This window comes from Lathyrus oleraceus, chromosome 7, assembly GCF_024323335.1.
Source record: "Lathyrus oleraceus cultivar Zhongwan6 chromosome 7, CAAS_Psat_ZW6_1.0, whole genome shotgun sequence".
In the NCBI taxonomy this organism is placed as follows: domain Eukaryota; kingdom Viridiplantae; phylum Streptophyta; class Magnoliopsida; order Fabales; family Fabaceae; genus Lathyrus; species Lathyrus oleraceus.
Window position 1 is genome coordinate 64,363,040 of NC_066585.1, and position 26,317 is coordinate 64,389,356.

The 26,317-nt window shown below is 35.3% G+C and overlaps 1 non-coding gene across 1 annotated transcript; it reads right to left on the bottom strand.

Annotated features, from left to right (window-relative positions):
• Nucleotides 1-11,997: 11,997 nt before the first annotated feature.
• LOC127108584 (small nucleolar RNA R71) lies at nt 11,998-12,104 on the bottom strand. Its single transcript, XR_007796111.1, has one exon. It is a non-coding gene; the product is annotated as a small nucleolar RNA R71 (small nucleolar RNA).
• Nucleotides 12,105-26,317: the final 14,213 nt, after the last annotated feature.

Sequence of the window (26,317 nt, forward strand, 5' to 3'; positions counted from 1 at the left end):
CGATGATCCTCGCCACATCGATCTGGACGTTGGTGAGGATAGAATGGACCAAATGTGCCACTAGGATCGGCACTGTAGAGGTGTGGGACTTCGGCTGTATGTTGGTCAGAACCAAAAGCAGTATCAGTTGAGCCATGGGAGTCATGTCCTCCCTGTGATACCTCATTGGAACCCCAGATGGGTTCAGCTCAACAGATTTCCCGCTTAATAGCAGGGCGGCACTAATGGCTGGAACATCACGGTGAAGCCGTAAATCTGTATGGTATGTGTCCCTCTCTTCAGCTCCCAGCTGGAGCGGTTCCCCAAGGACTCAGTTGATGACATCCCGATCAAATGCTACTGGACGCCCGGCCACTTTAGATACCCAAGTAAAGGGCTCGTCGTCATCGGGCAGTGCGTTAGCATAAAATTCCCGCACTGTTGCTATGTCATAATGTTCCAAAGGATTAATCAACCGATCCCATTTCTTCGCGTCAATCAACCCGGCAAAATTTCTGTTCGTGCCCTGTGGGTTGATTAGGAATCATCCCCGGCAACGGCGCCATTTTGTTAGTTGTAAATTTACATGTCGGGTTTTTGTTATCGTATCCACAGGGATTGTAAGATATCACCGCCGTTCGATGGTTGTATTAATCTTAGCTCAATGTAACAATAGGGTTTTGGTTGGTTGTCACGTTATCTTGCATAAAAAGGTAATAAATTGCGGTAAAAGTTTTGGTTTGAATAAATGAGAAATATTGCCAAAGTTAGGGTTCGATGATCACTTTGCATGTATTTGTTCGGTCAACAATCTTATAAACTCCTTTAGATGATAAATCATTTCACAAAGTCCTCCCAATATGTTTCTCTCGAACACACATTGTGAGTTTTCCCATTTTGATCCATTGTTTCTCTCGAACACAATCTATCAAAATGACAACTTTTTGGTTCAACCTTATGGTGAACAAAATCATTCATTACTATCTCTAGCTAACAAACAAGATTGGATGAAAACCTAGGTCAAGAGTTGGTAAACATCTCTCGATCATAAACCAACACAAAGACTTTTAAATAGAAACAAAGTTTTCATCATATATTTACCATTAAAGAGTTTACACATGAAGATCCTTACATTTACACACAAAGCTAGTAATCACCTACATCTAACCTTGACAAATGGATGACTTAGCTACTCATTTTCATGGTAGCTTGGTCGGCAAGTTTCGGAAGAAGGTTGATCAACATCCAAGTCGGATAATCGAGATTGGATGGGAATCCACCTTCTTTTTGTAGAAGATGGTTACAAGATGAAGAGAAATGAAATCTAGGGCATAAAAGATCCTAAGAACAATGCTGTAAAATATCTCTAAGAAAGTACAAAAGTGGAAAAATTAGGTAAAACTAAGGTATGGCACTCAAAAGTGGCACCTGCTACTTATAGAGTAGTACTGGGCTGTCATGCTCGCTAGGCGAGCAGAATGGCTTGCCTAGCGAGGGTCTAATTGTGGCACCAAAGGCACCTGTGCCCAGAGAAAATAGACTATCTCAAACTGTCATGTTCGCCTAGCGAACAAACCTTCGCCTAGCGAAGGACACGCTTCAACCTTCGCCCCAGCGAGGTTGAGAGGTTTTGCTACTGGAATGCTCACTGGGGACTCGCTAGAGCCTCGCTTAGCGAGTGAGTGCTGGCTGCGCTTTTCACCAAAACTGAACGAACTCGCTACCACCTTCGCTAGCAGCTCGCCTAGCGAATTTATTGACATTTTACTGGAGCTTTTCGCTGGGCGCTCGCCTAGCGAGTAGCTTCGCCACAGCCCTCGCCTAGCGAGCAGGCTGATGAAATGCATGTATTCATTGGTTCCTTTGCCAATTTTCTTGTGTCTTCATTTTCAATTATTTCATGCCTTCTTCCTGCACAATAACACACAAATCAAAGGCACCAAGCTCGTTTATCAATGTACTGCATTTCATCTAAAACAAAGGTGATTTAGACAATTTAGCAATGAAATAGAGTGAAAGATGCCCACATATGATAGCTCAAATAAGCACTTTTGGGCATCTAACAGCGACCAAAAATGTTAATTGATGCTAGAAAGAAGAGGTGTAATAAGAATCAATGCTGGTTTTTCATTAGGTTGCATGAAGTAAGGGTTAAGGGTATAAGTTTGATAGCCTTTTTTGTTGGCTTGTGAAGCAGGTCCACCATTGGTGCTGCTGCTGCAGGAGCTTGAGGACGACATGATGAACAACACAAGAGTGAATGAATCAATACAGACGAGGGAACAACGAGGAAGACTGATGGGCTTCAATCACAACAGAAGGAAAGAATCACCGTTCGATGATACCATTTGAAGATGCAAGCTATGCAAACCATACCATGGAAATGAGAAGCTTTTGTCTATGACTTGGAGAAGAAGAAAGAAAGAATAACATGTATGCAACGATGAAGAAAGTGGAAGCAAATGTATTGATAAATCTTAATCAATTACATGAGCATTGTGTTGCTTATATATCAAGGAATCCAAAACTAATTAACTAACTAGAGTGTAACTAACTTAGAGTTAGTTATTTCAGTTTTGGCTATTAGTTACAGCATGTGCGTGTATATAAATTACATTATCATCATTATCTATATTACCATTAACAATCATATATGAAATAATATGCATGCATGACTCAACTGAAAGATGGTTACATTAAAAGAGACATAATCAAACATATTTTTCAAAAGTTCCTTTTCACTCATGATCTTCTCAAAGGTGATGATATAAGCATCCAACAAATTCGTTCAAGTGATAATCTTCTAGACTTTTTCTTAAAGTTACTCTTAAATAGAACTTTTAACCAACTAGTACGAAAGATTATTCTTCATCATCGAAAAAATGATCGTTATGAGGGGGAGACATGATTTTTCTTAAAAGGATATTGTACTCTTTTTTTTCACTAGATTTTTTTCCATTGGGTTTTTTCTAGTAAGGTTTAACGACGCATATCCTAAACAAATATCAAACGAAGATTGTTATGAATAATGAATGATTGTATCCTTATATTTCTTTTCTTATTTGTAATAATTTGTATTGATTAGTAACGAGGTAGTTCCCTCACAAAGAATGTTGTACTCTTTTTCCTTCACTAGAATTTTTCCACTGAATTTTTTTAGTAAGGTTTTAACGAAGCATATTCTTTATAGACATTCAAGGGGGAGTGTTATAAATGTCATGATTTTGAATGTCCATCAATTATAAGATTTCATATTGATTTTCCATTATTACATATGTCATATAAATATGATTCATATTGTATTTGAAAGAAACACCAATAATGAGAATTATACAATATTATTTCTCTCTCTTTTTTCCATTAGTCTCTACTCTTCTATTATATTGTTTCTTATTAGTTTCATAACATGTTATCAGCACGAAACTCTACCATAGGAAATGATACAATAATTTGATAATGAAGATCTAACTATATGAAGCTCCAAGATTTAGAAAGTAACCTTATTTTTTTGTTTAATAATATATATTTGGAATTCCACATATTATGTATTGATATATTGATTAGTAAAAAAAAACCAATGATGATTTTCATACATCCTAGAAAGATTTGATGAATAATATTAAAATATCTCTCTAAAACTACAAAATAATATTTTACTATATAGTTCCTGAATAATTTATCAAGCATCCATGTATGATAAACAAAATCATAATTTATTATAGAGTTTCAGAAGAACTTATCAAACATTTTCGAAAGATAGTAAAATAATAATTTATTATATTATTTCTCAAGAACTTATCAAACATCCCCGAAGAATAGCAAAATAATAATTTATATAATTCTTGAAGAACTTATAAAGCATCTTCGGTGGATTTCACGAAAAATATTTATATTTATCGAAGATCTATGATCTAGCTCCCAAAAAAAAATATTATAAAGGATCCCTAGAGGATTGCTCAAAAAAATAATTATTTTTATGCATTGCTTAAAGAATGATTTTATCTTGAATTTCGATAAAAAAATGACTATTCTGTCTCCATTAATCAAAAAGATTTGTGATTGAGTTCCCGAATAATTTCTTATTATTATTATTATTATTATTATTAATAATAATAATAATAATAATAATAATAATAATAATAATAATAATAATAATAATAATAATTCATGATTGTATAATAATGATATTAATGTTACTAATGAATATATTTTTTAAATTAAGTTTTACAATATAAAATTATATAGTGATATTAATGTTAATAAAAAGTTATTAATGAACTTGTAGGACATTGCTTTGAATTTGTATGGCATAAATATAATTGTTGATATAATCATATTGTATTAGTAATACAAAAAATTTATTATTCTTAACATGTAGACGATTTAAAAATAATATACTGAATTGTAAATGTTCGTTAATGTCAATATTAATTTTTGTTAGACAATTAAGTTATTTTTGAATTTAATTGTTTTTATATATACAAATTTTATTTATGAAGAATCTCTAATATATTATTTTTTAAATAAAAATATCTTTTACATTTTTATTTTTGATATTGTTCTCTTAAAATTATATTTTCATGGTTTTTTCTTTTATCTAATTTATATTAAATAGAAATATTACTTTTTATATCATAAATATATATACTTTATTTTCTAATGAATAAATATTTATTTTCTTTAATTTAAATTTTTTTACTAAGTTATATTTCTTGTATAAAATTTGTGGATTTATTTATATTTGTTGAATAATTTTTGTATTCTAGATTATATATACATAAAGTGTAAGAAGATGTAGTCCTCTGTGTTTTATGTACTATGTGATTATTAGCAAAATTTAGAAATGGTTGATTTAGATGATTTAGATGTTAAAACTGTAATTAAGTTGTATGCCATCAATTTTTATGAATATATTTTATGCAAATAATTTTATTATTTATTATGAATGGATACAAATTAGAAGAATATAATCATATGTATTATTGTAAACCAAAAGCTTACAAATGACACTTAAGTGTAATGTTGGCAAAATCGATTGAGTCATCTCAGATATATTATGATGCAAAACTAGTATTGAAGAACCAAAAGTTTCTTCAATTCAATAAATTTTGTATTTTCCCAAAGAAAATTAAAAAAATTTATAAGTTGAGTTTTTATATTACATATATAAGGTGATATTTGTCAATCAATACATCAACCATGTAGACGATTTAAACATTTTACTATATTAATTGTTGCATCAATTGAAAGATCATGCATATGTTTGTTGTCTATTCACAACCAGAAGTTTGTGAAATTATTTTCTCAACTAAAAGATCATAAAAATGTATTATGATGTGCAAATTAGTATTCAAAAACCTTAAGTTTTTTCAATCCAATAAATTTTTTGTGTTTCTAAAGGAAAATAGAAGTATGCGAAATTGAGTTTTCATGACATTAATTATTGCATCGACTAAAATGTCATATAAATGTTTCTTGTCTACTCACATCTTGAAGTTTGTGAAGTTGTTTTTTTTCAGACTATGATCTCAATTTATGAATTTTTCAGAACTTTCTTGATAAATATCACATATATTATTAAAATTGATATTGAACATCTTGTAGCATATATTCATAAAAAAATGGACTTGAATATCCATTCTTTAGACATGTAAAGTTAATTGTATGGTTGATACTTGTGAGATCATAAATTCTTAAATAGATATTTGAAACACACTAAATAGGAATATTAAGATATTTATTCGTATTAAGTAAACAAGTTAGTATATGTAAATCCTCCCTTTAACTTACAAATTATTTTAGGTTAGTAACCTAATACGTCTCATCTAAGTAATCTTTTGGATATGTTATGATTTTTCAATTGTTCTAATATAGTACGCTAAGATGAATTTTGAAAGAATATTAAAAAAATGTATTTGATATGAATCACATATTTGAGGATACATCTTGATTTATTAATTGAATATTTGTTTGAAGTCTAGTAGGCTGATTATCAATTGATAAATTAGTTTTTTTAATAATAGAGAGAGAGAAAGTGTGAATCAGAGGTTCAAATAAACAATTTGAAATAAAATATTATTATATCATTTTGATCATTGATGTTCAAAACACAATTCATTTGCAATTATTATAAAAACAATTAGCAGCCTCTAATACTCCACTCAAAGTGGGTTCTTCTATTGGACAATCCAATATTGTGAATGAGTTGTACATATTTGCGCTTGAAGCGTGCTAGGAAAATCGGTTCCAATGTTTAAAGTCCTCCACCTAGAAAAGAAACTAAAGTTAAAGATGACCCAAGTGATGATATAAAAATTCTAAGAGTACTTTGACATAATTTATTATTTAGTTCCAAAAGAACTAATAAAGTACTTGAAATATGAAATAAAGAGGTCTCGATAAATCATGTCATGAATGAAATGAGATGGAACCAAAATTAAGATAACCAAAATAAAGTCAATATTGACAATGTCTTTATACAATATAACGCTAAAATGGCAAATAATAATGAGAATCATAAGTCAAAGTATATCAAAGATTATAGAAAAAGTGAGAATTGGTCAAAATGAGTATATTCAATTGAAGAAAAATTAAACTCACTTTACAAGTGACTTGATTTTGGACTTGTAGTCCGAACACCTCAAGGTGTGAAACCAAATGTGATATAAATTAGTTTTTATGAACAAGCAAAATAATAATGGTATAAATTTGTTGTTTAATGATTTTCACAAAGACTTAAAATTGATTTTGATGAAACATATCCACATGTAGTGGATTCAATTCAATTTTTGATATTTAATTAGCCTTGTAGCGCATGAAAGACTTAATTTGAACACGATGGATATTGTAACAACTTATTTATATTGATCACTTGATAGTGACATTTACATGAAACTCCCTATAGGTTTTAATATATTAGGGATACATAATTTTGAATATTGAGAAAACTACTACATCAAATTGAACAAGTCTCTTTATGAGTTAAAAGAATATGGATACATGTAATATAATTGTCTTAGTGAATATTTTGCTAAGGAAGAGATATACAAATAACTCTATATGTCCTTGTATTTATTTAAAAATATCAAGAAAATATTTTTCCATAATATTTGTCTATGTACATAAAAATATTGGAACTCCTAAAGAGATTTCAAAAGCTATAAATCTCTTAAAGAAATAATTTAAGATAAAGGACATAGAAAAGACAAAGTTATGTCTAGATTTACAAATTGAGCAATTGGACAATAGAATATTTCTATATTAAGAACGTTATAAAGAAAAAGTGTTAAAACGTTCCTATATGAATAAATCTCTTATGTCGTGTACCCTTATGATGTTAGATTATTTGATGTGTAGAAGATTATTTTAGACCTCAAGAAGAGGATGAAAAACTAATTGGTTCTGAAGTACCATATCTCAGTATAATTAAAATATTGACCTATCTTGCTAATTATACACACCATTATATATAAATTTATATTACTCTATTAGAAATATATAGTTTTTCACATATACAAAGACATTGAAACATAGTCAAATATATACTTCGTTATCTTAGGGGTAAATGTACATGAGTTTGTTTTATTCCAAATTATCCAAATTTTAATTATCAGGTTATGGAGAAGCAAGTTACTTTTCAGATCCTCATAATGGTAGAACACACATATTATTTGTTTATTTGTTGTGTTACAATTATTTCATGGAGACCTGTGAAACAAACCATAACAACAACTTCATCTAATCATGAAGAAATTTTTATCACTAAATAAGGGAAGTTGAGAATGCATTTGGTTGAGATCCCTAATCCAACACACATAAAAGACTTGTGGTTTGGTTTCTGAGAAAATAAATATAACAATCATATATGAAAATAATATGCATTCACCGCTCAATTGAAAGATGGTTATATTAAAAGACACCGAACTAAACATATTTCACCAAAGTTCATTTTCACTCATGATCTTCCAACAAGTGATGATATGTGCATCCAACAAATTTGTTTAAGTGATAATATTCTAGACCTTTTCTTAAAGTCACTCCCATATGGAACTTTTAATCAACTAGTACGAAAGATTTCTCTTCATCATCGAAGAAATGATCGTTCATCTGAAGGAGGAAATGATTTTTTCTTAAAAGGATATTGTACTTTTTTCCTTCACTAGATTTTTTCCGCTGGTTTTTTCTAGTAAGGTTTTAACGAGGCATATCCTAAGCAAACATCAAAAGGGGACTGGTATGAATAATGAATGCCTCTCTTCATATATTTATTTTTTTATTTATAATAATTTGCATTGATTATTAACGAGGTAGTTCCCTCACAATGAATGTTGTACTCTTTTTCCTTAACTATAAATTTGCACTGGGTTTTTTTATAGTAAGATTTTAATGAGGCATATTCTTTATGGACATTCAAGGGGGAGTGTTGTAAATGACATGATTTTGGATGTCCATCAATTAGAAGATTTTATTGATTTTCCATTATTACATATGTTCTATAAATATGACTCATATTGTATTTGAAAGAAACACCGATCACTACTACGAAAAACACATAGAATCACGGTTTGCAAAGATATATAATCACGGAGGACCAACCTTTATTAAGTAGCGTGTGGTTGTATATGCGTTATTTACAATCACGGTCTAGTGCCTGTTGTAGGAAACTGGAATGTGGGTTGCCTATCACCACAGTTCTGGATAGCGTTTAATATATAACCACGGTTGGATTTAGAAACCGTGGTGAAATCACTTCCTTATATATATATATATATATATATATATATATATATATATATATATATATATATATATATATATATATATATCATTTTTTAACCAGTATTTTTGTGAATTGTATCAGACCAGAAACAACAGCGCACACTTGTGAATCATATCATACAATAAATTGTATTACATAAAAGACAATGATTAATTAATGATTAACATGTATATCATACAATCTAGTTAACTAAACACAACAACCTTTAATTATTTTTACTCTCAAACACTTGCATTCCATAGTTATTGTATTATTTTGACTCACATAATAATACAAACAATTGTATGCATACTTTAAAATGTATATAACCGTTTTTTTTTAAATTGCATATTCACAAAGCTAAACTAAGGCATGCCAACTAGGTGGTACATTGATTTGTCTAGCTAAAATTTTATCAGTAATAATTCATAAAGCAACTAAATTCTAGTATGACAAAAAAACTCTGATATGAATTAGTAATAGTTTCGTGTTCCACACTTAAATTTTAAAATCAATTGAATACATACAACCAAGGCATGCCAACTAGGTGGTACATTGATTTATCAAGCTAAATTCTTACCAGTAATAATACATAAAGCAACTAAATTCTAGTATGACAAAAAGCTCTGACCTGAATTAGTAATGGTTTTGTGTTCCACACTTCAATTTTAAAATCACATGAATACATGCACCCATATTAGCCAGATCATACTTTGACATATTACAATCTATTGAATACATGAAGGGGAGTCTTCAATCTTCATGCCTAGTTGAATTCATGCAGTTCTCAAGATCTTCATCTGATTCAAAATCTGTTGCATCCCTTTTATTACTTAAATTTAACAGTGGATATGAATCCCTTTTATTATTTTTTTACTCAACCTTTAATAATAAACCCCCTTTACTCAACCTTTAATAATTAATCCCCTTTTATTATTATTTTGTTTATTCAAACTTTTATTTTTGTAAAAAATATATTGTGAGCTTGTTTCCCATCAAGAATAAATTAGGGAAATTGAGTTTCCCTCCGAATTCATTTCAATTCTCTCCTAATTATCTTCTATAAAATTCTCCCGCTTCTAAGTCATTGATGACACTAAAATTCACCGTATTTTCGACTCCGATTTCGCATGCATTTTAGTTGTTTTATTATTATTTTGTTATGTTATTACTATGTTTCTCTTTGTTTTCAGGTTTTCAGTCTAATCGGAGTCCCGATCGAGAAAAGGAGTGAAAACGAGCTAAAAGCCCTAAAATTCAGCATTTTACACTTGTGGCTCCCACTGTGGCTGGCGCCATGGGTCCAGCCATGACGTGTCCTATCTCAATTTCCCTCAACGGCCACGTTCCCCACTACCTCCACTTGGGCGCCACACTTTGCTCTTGTGGCGGGCGCCATGGTGTTGTGGCGGGCGCCACAAGAAGAAAACTTTTCCCTCCCAATTTCAAACTGAAGGACATCCTTGTCTTTTCCATTATTTTACTTGCCTATAAATAGAGACTCGAATTCATTTGTTTAATCATCCAAACTTAGAGCAAACTTAGTTTCACTTAGGCATATATTCAGTATTTGAAAGTGGTAATCGCTTCACATCGAGGTGTTACCACAATTGTGTAATCAAGTCTGTGATCGAGTCTGTAATCGAGTTTGGAGCACTTTGGAAGGAAGTTAATTCTATCGCCATTTTCATTTCCGTTTCGTATTTTATTCAACCCTCCGATTGGAGCAGGTTTTTATTGCTTAACCTTTATCTACTTTATTTTCCCGCACCGTCTTTACTTTATTTATTTCCCGCACTCGCACTACTTTTATTTATTTCCCACACTCGCACTACTTTTATTTATTTCCCACACTCGCACTACTTTTATTTATTTCCCGCACTCGCACTACTTTTATTTAAATTAAAATGCACCTTTACTTTATCATGTCTAACTAAATCTATAAAGGTTAGAATGTAAGGATTGTAATTGAACCGATAATCCGTACAATTGTTCGTAGAAACACTTAAGGGCTATTTTGACTTTCAACTTAAGTTTTCCCGCACTTAATTTCTGTTGGGTAAGATCGAAAGTCGTCCAACGTCTTTTTAAACTTAGTGTTTTTAACTATTTCAAAAACAGCGAAAGCGCTTTGTTTAGTTCATTAGGAGTTTTTAACTTAAGAAGAAAAGTGATTTTAAAACTATTTTCGGACGCGTTTATAAGTTTAGAGTATGGTTCGTGAGAACCTCTTTTGGTTAAGAAATCCAGGTTAAAATACTTTTCAACTTAGTCAAGATACTATATTTCTTAAAAATAGGTTTACTACTCTAACGCAATCCGCACCTTTTTATAAGTGACAATAAGAGGGTTTGATTAGGGAGTACAACTCGGTTTTGAATACGCGAAAGCGACAGTTCCTGTTAAATTGGTTCTTTTCAAAGTAGGAAACACTGCCCATAAGTAGTTCTACTAGGAAGTACTTGGATTATTAATTGATTATGTGAATTACATTCGAACCTGTCTTTATTAATTGAACTTTATTTAATACTTTACTTTTCATTGCACACTCTAAAAACCCTTATTTCAATTACCTTAGATAAACACCATAACAATAGATAACGATAGATTGACACTTGGTCTCTGTGGATTCGACAATCTTTTATATTACTCTGACGCATTCGTATACTTGCGAAAACCACACATCAAGTTTTTGGCGCCGTTGTCGGGGACCAACTTCGTCAAATTTCGTACCCTGTTGTTATATCGTTTAAACTTATGTTATTACTCACCGGTCAATGCGAAGAGCTCGCAGCACCGGAAGTTTAGTACACCCTCTAGCGGAACCTAAACGTTACGCTCGCGCATGTTTATTCTTCCATAGAATTAGGAGAGCTGTGGCCGAAGATCAAAACCAAAGACCTCTTAAGGATTTCGCCCAACCATCCAACGAAGAACCTAGTTCTAGTATAGTAAACCCAGCCATCCCAGCTAATAATTTCGAACTTAAACCCTCCCTATTGCAACTAGTGCAACAGAGACAATTTGCAGGTCTCGCTACTGAGAACCCAAACCAACATTTAAAAATCTTTCTCCAATTAGTAGACACTTTTAAAACCAATGGAGTTTCCCCTGAGGCAATCTGTTTAAGATTATTCCCTTTTTCCCTCAGAGATAAAGCCCTATCATGGTTAGATTCCCTTCCACCCAATTCCATTACGACTTGGGATAACCTTAGAAGAGTATTCCTTGCTAGATACTTTCCCCCAAGTAAGACCGCCGTTCTTTGAAACCATATAACTAGATTTACCCAGAACCAAGGAGAATCGTTGTTCGAAGCTTAGGAGAGATATAAAGAGTTGTTAAGAGCATGCCCACATCATGGCTTAGAAAATTGGTTAATCATTCAAACCTTCTATAATGGACTTCACTATAACACTAAGATGACCATCGACGCTGCCCCAGGCGGCGCTCTGATGAACAAACCTTATCCTGAAGCTAGTGCCCTCATCGAAGATATGGCTCAAAACCATCAATCATGGGGAGTCGAACGAGCGACAGTTGAGAAGAAGGAAGTCCAAGGAGGAGTACATGAACTAAGCTCTATAGACATGATACAAGCTAAAATGGACGCATTAGCCCTTAAGGTCGAGCATATATGCATAAACCCAAATACTACAGCTGCAGTTTCGTCGGATTGTGAGATATATGGAACCAAAGGACACCAATCTGCAGATATAGTCTATTAAACGAAACCCAATTTGAGCAAGTGAACTACACCCAAGGGAACCCATATTCGAATACCTATAAACTTGGATGGAGGAATCACCCGAACTTCTCCTATAAAAACAATAACCCTATCCAAAATAATGCACCTCCGAGACAATCATGTTACCAAGCCCGAAGATCAAATCAACCTATGCAACCTGTACCACCAAAGCCGAGCCTTGAGAAAATTATGGAAAACTTTATCACTGCTCAAACCCAACAAAACAAAGAGTTCATGAACCAAAACATTCATGTTAACGAACTGATTACCCAGTTAGGAACCAAGGTTGACCAAATAGTTACTCATACCAAGATGCTTGAAACCCAGATCTCTCAGGTAGCTTTAAACCAAGCCCCCCAGACTACACCAGGAGGACAGTTCCCTGGACAACCTCAACAGAATCCGAGAGGGCAAGCCAATGCCATTACCCTACAAAGTGGGAACACTTATGATGAGCCACCAAACCCAAGATTGAGTGAACCCGAAACTTCTAAGGAATATATCGAACCCACGGACAAAGTAAAGGAACCAGAGGAATCTGAAAACCAGGAAGGTCAAGAAAAAGGAGAAGAACCTAAAGATAAAACTTATATACCACCCCCGCCATATAAACCACCTATACCATATCCGCAAAGAATCAAACAAACCCAGATCAATAACCAGTATCAGAAATTCATTAAGGTTATATAAAAACTTCACGTAGAAATCCCTTTCACAGAAGTCATCACCCAAATACCTTCTTATTCAAAGTTTCTCAAAGTCATCCTTACCAACAAACTGGTGGTGTAAGCCCTAGAGGCAAATACTTTTGGTACTTGTATCAAATTATTTATTAATAATAAAAGGCTTTTTCTTTATTATGTTTGTTTAATAAAGTCCCTAGAATAGCTAGTCCGTTTAATGGATCAAGTATGACTTGATCATGAGATCACATTAAACATAAGGACACTATTCTTAAAGTATCCGTAGCCGAGCTTTATTGTGAAGTGGGATAACATTAAAGCATTAAAACTATTATGTATATAGACTGATGATCACATCTCATGGATCAAGGATAAGGAGTTATCAAGTCTTAAACATAGGTATGAATATTAAGAGTAATATTTATACTGGATTGATCCGCTATGAGAATACTATATAGAAAGTTATGCAAAGTGTCATAAGTTATTATCATGGTGATAATGGTGTATACCACTCTTCGACCTAAAACCACTATGGACCCTAGATGTAGAGTCTAGTGCTTTATTGCTGATCAAACATTGTCCGTAACTGGATAACCATAAAGACAGTTGATGGGTACTCCACGAAGCATGCTGAGGGACATGAGTGACCTAGATGGAATTTGCCCATCCTGCGTAACAGGATAAATGTCTATGGGCCCAATATTGAACTGGACAAGGATGACACGGTCTATGTCTTGTGTTCAATATAAACATAAGGGCAAAAGGGTAATTATACACATAGGTATTATCACAGAAGGATTTGTCAGATCACATGACATTTTCGTGTCTTGGGTAGGAGTGATGTGTTGCTAGATACCGCTCACTGTTTATTATGTTAAATGCGTGATTTAATATAATTGCCAACATCGAGAAAACCTACAGGGTCACACACAAAGGACGGATTGATGAGAGATAGAGTAACTAAAGGAACACCGTAAGGTACGGTGCGCTTAAGTGAATTGTAGAACATCGTAAGGTACGGTGTACTTAAGTCGAATATGAAATATGGTAAGGTACCATGTGCTTAAGTGATTTTGGGCATATTATAAGATATGGGCCAAATACACTTAAGAGGGATTTTTAGCTTGAAGCCCACACAAGTGGTTCTATAAATAGGACCCTTGTGCAGAAGCATTCATTTGCGATTGCATTATTTTCGTTTTCTCTCTCTCTCTCTCTCTCTCTCTCTCTCTCCCTCTCTCTCTCTCTCAAAGCCTTCATTCGTACCAGCTAGCACTGAGATTGAAGGAATCCGTTCGTGTGGACTGAGTAGAGACGTTGTCATCATTCAACGTTCATGATCACTCCGTGGATCTGCATCAAAGGCTTTGATCGTTACAAGAGATCTGCACCAAAGGTTTCAATCGTCACAAGAGGTAAATATTCTATCACTGATCATGACCATTCGTAAGGATCTCTAAAGGAGAAAATTTTAATTTCTGCTGCGTTTTAGATCGCAAATTCTCCTTCAGTGGTATCAGAGCCACTTACGAAACCATGACTCGGATAGCTGTTTATTTTCTGTATTAATATGATTAAAAGACAGAATGAATCAATTAATTAAATGGGAAGTTAAATTTGGCATCATGAGTGTACGAGTTGAATGATTGATGTTGACTGTGCTTCGGAACCGACATTAGTATGGTGAAGCAGCGATACATCGATCGTCCATAGGTTACGCAATTGAGACCGATCAACTTATATGTGATATAAGTAATCCTAATGCAAAGTACGGTATATATGATATACTGTTTCTGTTTTATTCATTCAAACACTAAATGGTTGTTTTCCTTTGAGCGATCAATGGTCATTTTCTTCGGAATCCGACATTAGTATGGTGAAGCAATGACCTATTGATCAATCATACTGAATCAACAATCGAGGTGTGTTTGACGGTCTGAATTTGGTGCATTAGGGTTGGTGACAGCACAAGGGTTGTGCCGTCAAGGAGTTGTGAATTGAGGGCTTGTTGGAACACCTATGCTGACTGTTTCAAAGCGCTGGTTTTTGGCCGCGTGACGTTCGTCATGAACCTGTGACGATCGTAACAAGCTAGACATGACGGTCGTCAGATGCTTTGTGACGGTCGTCACATTCACAGATCCAGAATTCTAGGCGTTTCTGTTATTTTGGCCGCGTGACGTTCGTCATGGGCTTGTGACGGTCGTCACATTCACAGAGTCAGAATTGTCGGTTGACCGGGCAGCGGAACCCCCGGCTAACTATGCGTAGTCTGATCGGTCGCCGAAATTTAATTTGGTTTTAATAAATTAAAGGAATTAAAATTAATAATAATAATAATAATGTGTTTATTATTATTGCCTTGTGGTGATCAGTTATGGCCTTAGTTTTCCTTTATTTAGTTTTGGATTTTAAATACGACCTGCGTGTCGTGCCTCTCCTTTTAATCTCTTAATGTAACTTCTTTTCTCATCTCAATCCCTCGTATGTAATACGAGTTTCTTCTGTAATGTAATGTTATGAAGAAAGAGAAGAATTCAATATCAAAGGAGAACAATGTTATGAAGAAGGAGAAGAATTCAATATCAAAGGAGGACAACCTTGAAGATCTTGCTTGGAGAAGCTTAGATCGTTATTAGGTTAGCTTAGGTTCTCCCATTGGCTTGGGAGAACAATTGCGCTAGGGGCCATAACTGTTTCATTATGTATGTTGATGCATGTGTATGTATGTTGATGCATGTGAATATATGTTGATGCATGTGAGAGACGATTTATATGATAAATAAGTCGGTGAGATCATAACAAGTACAATTCCCTCAAATTAAATATTAAGTTTATGCTTTCCAAGTTTTAGAACTCATCAAGACTAGTATCGGATAATGTAGGTTTCGCCTACGCGAGGTGCATGTTCTATATTAGTAAGGTGCGATGGGATAATTGTAATATCCAATTGCTAAAACAATGGGTCAAACTTAACTAAACAAATTATAATAAGATTATATATGTTTAGAAGCAAGAGTTAGGAATAATCCATATGATGGATTGGAATAAGGAGTTATTCACCCAACTGAAATTTTCGAGAGTTGTATTAGATACAATTGGAAGGAGTTTCTACCTAAATAACCTAGTTTTGTGTAATCCGCCTACGCGGACTTAGAACAAAGTGAAATGTGGATCTCGACCCACTAGAAAATCTTCCAACGGGATTTTCCGAATCAAGTGATGAGGGTCATTTGTTTTGAGTAAAATAGTGGGAGCATATTTAATTAAAGGCCTAATTAAATATGTTATTGATACTTATATTTTCATTAATTCTTATGTAGATTACCATGACAACAAACACCTCTAACAACATTTTGCGATCAATGCTTGACAAGGAAAAATTGTCTGGGACAAATTTTCTGGATTGACACCGAAACCCGAGGATTGTCTTCAAACATGATAAAAAGTTGTATGTCTTGAAGAAACTTGTTCCTGGAGAGGAACCTCCTAGTTCTGCATCTAAGGCAGAAAAAGATGCTTATAAGAAGCATGTCGATGATGTCAATGAAACTACCTGTCTCATGCTGGCTACCATGAACTCAGAATTGCAAAAGCAACGTGGGGAAATCTGCATTCTGTTTTTGTGTTAGCGCAGGAACAACTTTCTGTCTGTACAGAATTTGTCACCATTGGGGTTCGAACCCAGGACCTCCCTGAATCTGTACATGCCTTACCACTAGGCTAGAGAGGTTGTTGTTGAATACTTATGCAATGAATAGATATTAATCTAAATCTTGATTAAGATAGATTAATGAATTAATTGAGCATTATAGCTCCGTTTTGAATGCGGACGGATGCATTGGTAAGATAATGAAAAAGGCTATTATTAGGATATCATATTATAGTGTATTATGCGTCTTACAAAGTCTATGAATTTTATTTTGATGGGTGTTAAACATGGTTGATATGTTTGATTGTGAAATAACATGACTAAAGATAACGTAAAGGATTATTACTATTGTTCCAGGTTATAAAATATTATGTGATTTATAAATGCCATGAATTTTATCATGATGAGAATAAAATACTGTATGAATGTGTATGTATGCCATTATTGAATTGTGAAAGGTTTATGATGATGATTGTGTATATGTACCAATTATGAGTTATGGTGATATGTGGGATGTTAAGACGGTATAGAAGGTCTTAATTGCATATGTGTTGGTATGTGTGCATTCATTCATAGCATGGTCAAGCGGTGATCCTTTATTGGAAACAGACGTAGCAGACGTTGATTCTTGATTGGAATCAGGCGTAGTATTAAGCGGTGATCCTTAATTGGAAACAGACGTAGCAGACGTTAATCCTTGATTGGGATTAGGCGTAGTATTAAGCGGTGATCCTTCATTGGAAATAGACGTAGGCTTTGGTCTTGTCCGGATCTGAAGCGTGGCTTGGATTCTAGATATTGAATCGGAAACCGGTGAAACTTTGAGTTCACATTGCGGTACCACATGCATAGAGTCACATTGTCTTGCATTGAGTCGTCTATAGTTACGTGATCATTGAATGTGTGTATTGATGTGAGTGTGATGTACATTTGAATTATGTGGAATGATTGTCTGTTAATATCATTGATATAATTATACCAAGTGTGATGAATTCTTAAATTGTGTTTTAATTCATTGTGCCTTATTATGCTATTTCATAATGATTTGGAATTCTCACCCTTTCTGTTTGAATGTTACCTTTACATGGGTATCGTGCAGATACTACAGAGTAGTATTGCTGGAGTAGGTGGACGGTAGCTCGCTCAAGATTAGCTGGAGAGTTCCGTATTTAGTTTGAAATTTGGTAATGAGTCAATGCTCTGGTCATGTAACACTGGGTAGATTAGTGGTATTGAACTCGTATCTTATTTTGACATGCTTTATGTCATTAATTGTTTTATTTTATTTTGAAGTGATTATGATGATCATGGTATGGGACATGGATCATTCTATGAAATACATGAGTATTCTTTATTTTCCGCTGCGAACGCATATTGCTTGAATATTCATGATGAGTGAAATGTGTTATTTTGAATGACCAGGTGTATTGTTGGTTTTTGAAAAGTTTTAAGTTTCGAAAACGTCGATGTGACGCCCTTTTCTTTATATGCGTGCTTATTTACTCTGATTATATGCTAAATAATTTGGGGTAGAAAAAGGGATGTTACATTAGTGGTATCAGAGCATGGTCGACCAGTTGGTTAATAGTCATAGGTTTTCCATGGTATTTGATTTGTGTATCTGACACGATCGATACTGTTTGTTTGATGTTTCGGGTTGTTCAGGACAATGGTTGCAGGCAGGAATGACGATGCCATTGCTGAGGCGCTGAGGATGCTGGCGGAATCCATGGGTCAGATCCATCAAGCGAATATCCATCAAGTGAATGCGAATGCCGGTAACCAAAAGGGAGATGATGATGAGTTCCGTGCTTTGGGGAGATTCCAGCGGAACAATCCTCCTATCTTTGAGGGTGAGCATGCACCTTAGAAAGCTCAAGCTTGGCTGAAAGCAATTGAGAAGATCTTCAGAGTCATGAACTGTACTGATGCTCAGAAAGTGCAGTTTGGTACCCATATGCTTGAGAAGGAAGCTGAAGATTGGTGGAATAACACTCTTCAGAGGTTCGAAGAAGACAACATTGAAGTTACTTGGACTCTTTTTCGTGATACCTTCTTGGAGAACTATTTCCCAGAAGATTGTCGTGGGAAGAAAGAGGTGGAGTTCCTTGAATTGAAGCAAGGAAATGGTACCGTTGCTGAGTATGCTGCTAGATTTCAGGAGCTTATCAAGTATTGCCCTCATTACAATACTGCTAATGCTGAGAGATCTAAATGTTTGAAGTTTGTGAATGGCTTGAGACATGATATCAAGAAGGCCATTGGTTACCAACAGATTACTCGTTTTACAGAGTTGGTTAACAAAAGTAGGATTTACGATGAGGATAGTAGGGAGAGTGCTTCTGTCTACAAGAGTCTGAAGGGGAAAAACCAAGATCATGGGAAACCGTATGATGACAAGAGGAGACAATCTAGTGTTGGCAAGAAACCAAGTGGGGGAGTATCCTCTATCCCACTTAAGTGTTTCAAATGTGGTGTAGAAGGTCATCGTGCTACGGAGTGTAGTAGAGATTCTGAGAAGTGTTTCAATTGTGGCAGGATTAGTCACAGAACAAACCAGTGTAGATTTGGTTCGAACGTAACTTGTTTCAACTGTGGTGAGAAAGGTCATATTAGTTCGCAATGTGATAAGCCGAAGAAGGAGCAAGTGAAGGGAAAAGTGTTTGCATTGTCTGGTGCAGAAACCACTACCGATGATAGACTAATCCAAGGTACGTGCTTTATTAATGGTACACCTTTGATTGCCATTATTGATACCGGTGCAACACATTCTTTCATTTCTTTGGATTGTGCTAAGAGGCTGAATCTCATATTATCTTATATGCGTAGAGGTATGATTATTGATACACCTGCTATGGGTTCTATTTCTACTTCCTATGTGTGTTTGAATTGTCCATTGAGTATATTTGGTAGGGATTTTGGAATTGATCTAGTTTGTCTTCCGTTAGAGCAACTCGACGTGATTTTGGGTATGAATTGGTTAAAAGTTAACCGGGTGTATATCAACTGTTTCGAGAAGACGGTTATTTTTCCTGAGGTTGATGCTAAGGAAGATTGGTGTGTGTCTACTAAGCAAGTTGATGAATCGGTGCAAGATGGTGCCGAGTTGTTTATGTTGTTGGCAACTTTGGATATTCGAGAGAAGAGAACGATCGAAGAACTGCCGATAGTTTATGAATTTGCGGAGGTATTTCCGGAAGATATAAGTGATTTACTGCCGGAACGAGAGGTCAAGTTTTCGATTGATTTAGTTCCTGGAACTAGTCCTGTATCGATGGCTCCCTATCGAATGTCCGCTTCGGAGTTGAAAGAGTTGAAGAGTCAACTTGAAGACTTACTCGAGAAGAAGTTTATTCGTCCTAGTGTTTTTCCATGGGGTGCACCTGTGCTATTAGTTAAGAAGAAAGAAGGTTCTATGAGATTATGTGTTGATTATAGACAACTGAATAAAGTGACGATTAAGAACAAGTATCCACTTCCGAGGATTGACGATCTGATGGATCAGCTGGTTGGAGCTTGTGTGTTTAGCAAAATTGATTTGAGGTCTGGGTATCATCAGATTCGTGTAAAGGCTGAGGATATTCAGAAGACTGCTTTTAGGACAAGGTACGGTCACTACGAGTACTCCGTGATGCCTTTTGGGGTGACGAATGCACCTGGTGTATTTATGGAGTATATGAATAGAATCTTTCATGATTATCTGGACAAGTTTGTAGTTGTGTTCATCGATGATATATTGATTTATTCCAAGGGCGAAGAGGATCATGCAGAGCATTTGAAAGTTGTGTTATCGGTGTTGAAAGAGAGGAAGTTGTTTGCTAAACTTTCTAAATGTGAATTTTGGTTGAGTGAAGTAAGTTTTCTTGGACATGTGATTTCGAGCGGTGGGATTTCTGTGGATCCTACGAAGATCGAAGCTATATCTCAGTGGGAAGCTCCTAAGTCTGTTGCTGAGATTCGAAGTTTCCTTGGTTTGGCTAGTTATTATAGGAAGTTCATTGAGGGATTTTCTAAGTTGTCGTTACCGTTGACGCAGTTGACTAGGAAGGGTCAAGCTTTCATTTGGACTTCACAGTGTGAAGCGAATTTTCAAGAGCTTAAGAGAAGATTGACTACGGCTCCTATTTTGATTTTACCGGACCCGTTAGAAACCTTCGTTGCGTATTGTGAGGCTTCTTTGTTGGGTTTGGGAGGTGTTCTGATGCAAAAAGGGCAAGTGGTAGCTTATGCTTCAAGGCAACTCAAAGTTCATGAGAAGAATTATCCGACGCATGATTTAGAGTTGGCCGCCGTTGTGTTTGTGTTGAAGCTTTGGAGACATTACTTGTTTGGATCGAGGTTTGATGTGTTTAGTGATCACAAGAGTTTGAAGTACTTGTTCGATCAGAAAGAATTGAATATGAGGCAAAGGAGATGGTTGGAATTCTTGAAGGATTATGATTTTGGTTTGAATTATCATCCTGGGAAGGCGAATGTTATAGCCGATGCATTGAGTAGGAAGTCATTGCATATGTCTATGTTGATGATGCGGGAGTTTTAATTGTTGGAGCAATTTAGAGATTTGAGTTTGGTTTGTGAAGCAACGTCTTCGTGTCTTAAGCTTGGGATGTTAAAGCTTACGTGTGGCATTCTTGACGAGATTAGAGAAGGTCAGAAGTCATATTTGAAGTTAGTCGATGTTATGACATTGATTAACCAAGGTAAAGGTGGTAACTTTCGGATTGATGAGAACAGTATCATGAGATGTCATGATCGAGTTTGTGTTCCGGATGTTATGGATTTGAGAAAGAGGATTCTTGAGGAAGGGCATAGAAGTGGTCTGAGTATTCATCCTGGTGCTACTAAGATGTATCAAGACTTGAGGAATATGTTTTGGTGGCAAGGTATGAAGAAGGATGTAGCGGAATTTGTGTATTCATGTTTGACTTGTCAAAAGTCAAAGATTGAACATCAAAAGCCGTCTGGTTTGATGCAATTGTTATCTATTCCCGAGTGGAAGTGGGATAGTATCTCTATGGATTTTGTTTCGGGCTTACCAAGAACATCGAGTAATTGTGAGGCGATTTGGGTTGTTGTGGACAGGCTGACGAAGTGTGCTCATTTTATTCCGATGAGAATGGATTATTCGATGGAGAGACTGGCTAAGTTGTACATCGAAAGGATTGTGTGTTTGCATGGTATACCGTCGAGTATTGTTTCGGATAGAGATCCGAGGTTCACTTCGAGATTTTGGGAAGGGTTGCAAAGTGCTTTGGGTACAAAGTTGCATTTGAGTTCAACATATCATCCGCAAACTGATGGTCAAACGGAGAGGACTATTCAGTCACTGGAAGAGGTCCGAGATGAAAAATGCGGGGAAATCTGCATTCTGTTTTCGTGTTAGCGCAGGAACAGCTTTCTGTCTGTACAGAATTTGTCACTAGTGGGGTTCGAACCCAGGACCTCCCTGAATCTGTACATGCCTTACCACTAGGCTAGAGAGGTTGTTGTTGAATACTTATGCAATGAATAGATATTAATCTAAATCTTGATTAAGATAGATTAATGAATTAATTGAGCATTATAGCTCCGTTTTGAATGCGGACGGATGCATTGGTAAGATAATGAAAAAGGCTATTATTAGGATATCATATTATAGTGTATTATGCGTCTTACAAAGTCTATGAATTTTATTTTGATGGGTGTTAAACATGGTTGATATGTTTGATTGTGAAATAACATGACTAAAGATAACGTAAAGGATTATTACTATTGTTCCAGGTTATAAAATATTATGTGATTTATAAATGCCATGAATTTTATCATGATGAGAATAAAATACTGTATGAATGTGTATGTATGCCATTATTGAATTGTGAAAGGTTTATGATGATGAATGTGTATATGTACCAATTATGAGTTATGGTGATATGTGGGATGTTAAGACGGTATAGAAGGTCTTAATTGCATATGTGTTGGTATGTGTGCATTCATTCATAGCATGGTCAAGCGGTGATCCTTTATTGGAAACAGACGTAGCAGACGTTGATTCTTGATTGGAATCAGGCGTAGTATTAAGCGGTGATCCTTAATTGGAAACAGACGTAGCAGACGTTAATCCTTGATTGGGATTAGGCGTAGTATTAAGCGGTGATCCTTCATTGGAAATAGACGTAGGCTTTGGTCTTGTCCGGATCTGAAGCGTGGCTTGGATTCTAGATATTGAATCGGAAACCGGTGAAACTTTGAGTTCACATTGCGGTACCACATGCATAGAGTCACATTGTCTTGCATTGAGTCGTCTATAGTTACGTGATCATTGAATGTGTGTATTGATGTGAGTGTGATGTACATTTGAATTATGTGGAATGATTGTCTGTTAATATCATTGATATAATTATACCAAGTGTGATGAATTCTTAAATTGTGTTTTAATTCATTGTGCCTTATTATGCTATTTCATAATGATTTGGAATTCTCACCCTTTCTGTTTGAATGTTACCTTTACATGGGTATCGTGCAGATACTACAGAGTAGTATTGCTGGAGTAGGTGGACGATAGCTCGCTCAAGATTAGCTGGAGAGTTCCGTATTTAGTTTGAAATTTGGTAATGAGTCAGTGCTCTGGTCATGTAACACTGGGTAGATTAGTGGTATTGAACTCGTATCTTATTTTGACATGCTTTATGTCATTAATTGTTTTATTTTATTTTGAAGTGATTATGATGATCATGGTATGGGACATGGATCATTCTATGAAATACATGAGTATTCTTTATTTTCCGCTGCGAACGCATATTGCTTGAATATTCATGATGAGTGAAATGTGTTATTTTGAATGACCAGCTGTATTGTTGGTTTTTGAAAAGTTTTAAGTTTCGAAAACGTCGATGTGACGCCCTTTTCTTTATATGCGTGCTTATTTACTCTGATTATATGCTAAATAATTTGGGGTAGAAAAAGAGGTGTTACAGAACACCTTAAGATGCTCTGTCAAGAGCAAGCAAGGCATGAGAGGTTTGAAGTTTCAAAAGCCCTTTTTCAAAGCAAGTTAGCTGAGGGAGCCCCTGTAAGTCCCCACGTGCTCAAGATGATTGGATATGTGGAAAACCTTGAAAGGTTGGGTTTTCCCCTCGGAAAGGAACTTGCGACTGATTTGATCTTGCAATCGTTGCCAGATAGATTCAGTCAATTTGTCCTAAATTTCAATATGAATGATATGGACAAATCGCTTCCTGAACTGCTAGGCATGTTAAGAACTGCTGAGCAGAACCTGAAGTCAAAAGGGAAGTCCATTCTGATGATCGGAAATGGAAAGAGACAGAACAAAAGGCCCATCAAGCAGGGTGATAAAGGGAAAGGCAAGGAAGTTGCAAAACCCAGACCCACTCTTGATGCTTTGAAGCCTAGTGGAGGCATAGCAAAGGCATACACCTGCTTCCATTGCGGTAAGATCGGACACTGGAAGCGAAACTGCCCAAAGTACCTAGAAGATACGAAGAATGAAGTAGAGACTTCAACTTCAGGTATTTTTGTTATTGAAATAAATTTATCTACTTCTGCATCATGGGTATTAGATACTGGATGTGGTTCTCACATTTGTACAAATGTGCAGGGGCTAAAAAGAAGTAGAGATTTGGCAAAAAGGTGAAGTTGACCTACGAGTTGGCAATGGAGCAAAGGTTGCTGCTTTAGCCGTAGGAACTTATGTATTGACTTTACCTAGTGGTTTAATAATTCAGTTAGAGAACTGTTATTATGCACCTGCAATTAGCAGGAATATTATTTCCACTTCTTGTTTGGACAAGTTTGGTTTTTCATTTATAATAAAGAACAATTGTTGCTCAATTTATTTGAATGATACATTCCATGCTACTGCACAAATGAGCAATGGACTATATGTCCTTGATCTCGAAATGCCTATATATAACACTAATACTAAAAGGATGAAACCTAACGAGTTAAATCCAACTTACCTTTGGGATTGTCGATTAGGCCACATAAATGAGAAACACATTTCCAAACTCCATAAAGATGGACTCTTGGACTCTTTTGATTATGAGTCATATGAGACATGCAGATCTTGTTTAATTGGAAAGATGACAAAGTCTCCATTCACAAGAAAAGGTGAAAGAGCGAATGATCTTTTAGGCCTCATACATACTGATGTATGTGGACCACTAAACATACCAGCCAGAGGAGGTTTTCAGTACTTCATCACATTCACTGATGATTTCAGTAGATATGGTTATGTGTATTTAATGAAACACAAATCAGAGTCCTTTGAAAAGTTCAAGGAATTCAAGAATGAAGTACAAAACCAACTAGGTAAGAATATTAAAACTCTTCGATCAGATCGAGGTGGTGAGTATTTAAGCCTAGAGTTTGATGACCATCTGAAAGAGTGTGGGATCCTATCCCAACTTACTCATCCTGGAACAGCCCAATGGAATGGTGTATTTGAGAGAAGAAATCGAACCCTGTTAGACATGGTCCAATCCATGATGAGTCACGCCGATCTTCCAAACTCCTTTTGGGGACATGCACTATTGACAGCAGCTTACACACTTAACCGTGTTCCATCCAAAAAGGTTGAGAAGACACCATATGAGATATGGAGTGGTAAGAAACCACATATGTCTTACATGAAGATTTGGGGTTGCGAAGTTTATGTGAAACGACAAGTTTCAACTAAGCTTGAGCCCAAATCTGACAAATGCTTATTTGTGGAGTATCCTAAAGAAACAAGAGGGTATTACTTCTACAATCCTTCAAAGGGCAAAGTATTTATCGCTCGAACTGGAGTTTTCCTAGAAAAGGATTTTAATTCCAAAGGAATCAGTGGGAGGAAAGTAGAGCTTGAAAAAATTCAAGAATCACAAAGCATTGATACACCTATGGAGGAATTAGAGCAGGAAACACAAATAGTTGTGGAAGAGCAACCTGCTCAAGTAGAACAAGACCAGCGTAGGTCAGGCAGGATACGCCACCTACCTGAGAGATATGGATATCTCATAACTGATCAAGGTGATGTATTACTCATGGATCAAGAACGAAGATGAGCCTTGTGTCTACAAGAAGGTTAGTGGGAGCATGATCGTTTTCCTGGTATTATATGTAGATGACATATTACTCATTGGATGCTTTTCTATGAAGGACCTAGGTGAAGCAGCCTATATATTAGGAATCAGAATCTATAGAGATAGATCATAAAAATTTTTTGGCCTAAGTCAGAGTACGTACATAGACAAAGTGCTGAGACGCTTTAATATGCATGATTCCAATAAAGGATTCATACCTATGCAACATGGCCTGTGTCTATCAAAAACACAATCCCCTTTAACTAAGGAAGAAAGGGATCGCATGAATAAGATTCCATATGCATCTGCAATAGGATCTATCATGTATGCCATGTTATGTACTCGACCAGATGTCTCGTATGCTTTAAGTGCAACGAGTAGGTACCAATATGATCCTGGTGATGCTCACTGGGTAGCTGTCAAGAATATCCTTAAGTA